This window comes from Gracilinanus agilis, chromosome 6 (genome assembly GCF_016433145.1).
Source record: "Gracilinanus agilis isolate LMUSP501 chromosome 6, AgileGrace, whole genome shotgun sequence".
Taxonomy (NCBI): domain Eukaryota; kingdom Metazoa; phylum Chordata; class Mammalia; order Didelphimorphia; family Didelphidae; genus Gracilinanus; species Gracilinanus agilis.
Genome location: NC_058135.1, coordinates 86,796,278 through 86,800,143, shown reverse-complemented (window position 1 = coordinate 86,800,143; position 3,866 = coordinate 86,796,278). Strand labels below are relative to the sequence as shown.

Here is a 3,866-nt window from a genome sequence, read left to right as displayed (position 1 = left end):
AGGCCAACAGGATGGCTAATGTCCAATGAGAAAAATCATTAAAGGAAGATGTCAATAGAAGAGTCTCCTTCAAGAATCTGTACCAAATGAAAGATAATACTCAAAAAATAAAAGTACAAAGACATATATTAAAAGATGACACAACATTTCTCTCCCATTATGTGATGGTTTTTGTTATAGAATAATTCTGTGAACTGGTACATTCCAGTTAATTAAAAGGTACCATTGTTAATGTAGCCCAATTCCTCAGATGAGAAGAGAAGGCAAAGGTCCTTTGTCAGCTAGTGCTGGGTGCCTTCCACCTCTGGCTAGGCCTTCTCTTACCTTTCCAGTCTTCTTAAACTTTAGTCCCCAACACATACTCTGGTCCAGCAACAGTGAACAACACTATTCTAGAAATAAGACATTTTGTCCCTCCGTTTCTTGCATTTTCTCTAGCTATCCCCCAATTCTGAACTAAAGAAATGTAAAACTAAGCTGAAGAGCTTAATTTAATATTTCATAAATACAAGTGTAGAAAATAGATTGTTCATTTCTGACTCTTACAAATCCTGAATGGTCAATATCGTTATCATAATGAACATCATCATCATCAAGATCATAGCTAACAAATGTTATAACATTTTAAGGTTTACAAAGTACTCTTCACATATTATCTCATTTTATACTTCATTATAACTCTGTGGAGGTAGATGCTATTATTATTCCCTATTTACAGATAAAGAAAATGAAGCAGGTAGAATTTAAGTGATTTGCCCAGGTGGTACAGCTAGTATAAGTCTGAGGCTGGATTTGAACTTAGGTCTTCTTGATTTCAGGATCAGTATCCTACCTACTGTGCCACCTCGCTGCCTCTAGCTTCCTTGATGATATACTTCTCACTGCTCTTAAGCTTCACCACTAACTATATGTTGCAGATTTCTGAAAACCAATATTCTGCTTTCTGTTTCCTTGAAAGTCATCTCCCATTTTTGTTCTTCTGAAATTATGGCATTACATGATTTGCAAGCATATAGCATCACTGGGAGCATGTTCATGTGGCTATAAGTGCTTTAGGATCATTTAGGATCATTGAAAGTACTTCATCATTTCCTAAATGCAATTCAATTTGATCACCTCCTGTTGAATTTTGGGTACAGCTCATAATCTATCAGTAGTGTTTTTGAGAGTTAAACATATACACTAGCAGACCAATTCATCTTATTCTCTGGTTGGCTTCATCTCCTTATCAGTAGCCTTTAAGGGTGGATATCTTCCTCTCTTCCCTTCCCCCTTTCTAGCTCTCTTTTTTGGTTGCCTTCCTCTATTAAAATGTAAAACTTCTTGAGAATAGGAGCTATGATTTTAAAAAATATATTAATATCTTCAAAGCTTAGCATAGTCCCTGACGTAAGCCCTCAATAAAACCTTGAGTCGGATCTTTTCTGAACCAGCTTTGGTGAAGGAGAAATAGAAACAGAGTACCTTTTTTTCTTAGATTTTTATGGAATTCTGACTACTTTAAATAGTTTAGTTGTAATTTAAGTAATCTCTCTAATAGCTCACCATGGAACAGAGATAACCTTAGATTCACAAAGGCTATTGATTGCATCAGTACATTGTTGAGTCATTTTTCAGTAATGGCTAATTCTTCATGACCTTATTTGGGGTTTTCTTGGCAAAGTTACTGGAGTGATTTGCCATTCCCTCTCCAGTTCATTTTACATTTGAGACACTGAAGCAAATGGGATAAAATGACTTGCCCAGGCTCATATAACTAGTAAGTGTCTAAGGCCAGATTTGAAATGGGGAGAGTAGTCTTCCTGACTCCAGGTCCAACACTCTGTCCCTGGTACCATCTAGCTACCCTTTATGTCTAGTGGATCCTGCCAATCTGGGAAAAGCTCCAAGTATCATCCTGTGAGTCTATAGCCAAAAGGACAACCTCATCAAGTTTTGAAACCATCACTTGATAAACAACTTTCTAAGACATGAATGAGCTGTCTTCTCTGGCAGTAAAGGCTGTGCCCAGCCAAATAACATCACCAACAAAACTATAGAAAGAGAAGGTGTTTTCTTATCTAGGAATTCCCTTTGCAAATGATATCACAGGTCCAGTACTTATTCCTATCTCCATTACTAAGGCTATATACAATAGGATGCAAACAATTACCAATTCTACTCCTCCTTCATTGTAACACAATGTTAGATGCTGAGAAGACATGAAAGTTAACTAAGACAATATCCCTTCCCTTAAGGAGCTAGAAAAAAAAAGGTGAAGGATAGGGGCATCAATTCTTGTACCAGTTCCTGGCCCACTCTTCTTCCTTCCTCCCCTCAATAGTATGTGTAAATCTGCTTCAATAAGTCCTTAGAAATAAGAAAGAAAGAAGAAAGAAGCCAAGTAGGTGCTTCTGTGGCCCTACTTTTTGGGGAAGGGAAAAATATGGCAGCCTCTAGGCCCCTGCTTCCAGGGTGAGGGGAAAGATGGCAGCCTCCAAGTGGAGTGCCAATTGTTGAGGCAATTTCCTGGGAAGGGAACTAGGCAAGGGGTTGGCCGGCTTTCTGAGTTGACCTTGAGTTTTCAGTTTGACCTTGAGATTCCCAACCATGGAACCAGACAGCCACAGCTTAGGATGAGGAGCCAGTGATGTTGATGGAGAAGAGGCCATGGACTAGAGCCAACCTAGAGGAAGATGAAGACTGAGCCCTAAATTCCCAAGCAAGCATGGGAAAGAGGAGTAAAGGGGAGGGTGAGGCAACCAATGCACAGAATCCACCAAGCACTAATGCCAAGCCTGTCAGGGGCTGCTACGGACACCAGAATTTCAACTCCCAATTCCCAGGGTTAATTGCCCAGAAAAGGTGATCATATACCTGGATCTGTCAGAGAACATGTCTTTGCCAAAACTGGAGTCATTTAATGGCTCAAAAACTAGTGTCTTGAATGTATTCCAGAAGATGCTCAAAAAGTTTGTTGGCACAAAACACAGGATTGACAAGTGCTACAAATTTGCCCTGGTGGTGGTAAATGACCATACCACTTGGCTTTCAGACTTGACCTCTGACCACAGGTTGCTGGGCAGCTGCCTCTACAACTCTGAAAGCTATCAGCATGGCCTTTAATTTAGATAGCCTATTCAGCTATATAGAGCAGATTGAACTTTCAGTCACAGAGAATGGACAAATCATCCCACCACCAAACCATTCCATATGTAGTGAGGATCATCTTGACATAAAGGCATCCTACTTGCCAGGCTCTCTTTGCCATGATGGAGCCTATAAAGAATATGATTAAGGATCTATATTTCTTTTTTTACATAGTATATATATACATAATGATGAAAAAGAGGAGGAGACCATCTCGATGAACTCATACACTCTCTTCAGAGGCTGGGATTCCAAAGGCACTGGCTATAAGCATGAAGTTTCACTGACAGGTCCAGCTACGGAACTACACAACTGCACGGTCAAGTTGCCCAATCCCTTGGAGAGACCTTGCCAAACACAGAAGAAGAGTCAGCTGAAATAGATTCTACCATTTAAGGCCTGCCTCAAGCCTCCAGGCTCTTCCATCTCCTCCTTTGCTTGGGATGACCCCTTCCTCCACAGACCCTGGAAAAGAGTCTTTAGGAACAGCGTTGTGACCCCATTGCAGATGGTGGCTCTTGAGTGAGGTCGTGTCAATGATTGATTTGGTATGTGGACCTGTCTTGCCACAATGCTAAATGCAGCCTGTGGGTCCAATAATACAACTTTTGACTATTACACTGTCAGCAGTGTGTCCTGGGGGGAAATAAATTTATTCATGTAGCAAAAACCTACATGAGGAAACTCACTCTGCCAATATAGCTCGGTGTCTCCTGTGCATTAAATCTAAGGTTATC

General features: G+C 40.4%; 1 pseudogene; it reads left to right on the top strand.

The window, feature by feature from the left end:
- The first annotated feature begins 2,629 nt into the window (after positions 1-2,629).
- On the top strand, positions 2,630-3,511 carry LOC123252289 (annotated as a pseudogene).
- The last annotated feature ends 355 nt before the right edge of the window (positions 3,512-3,866 follow it).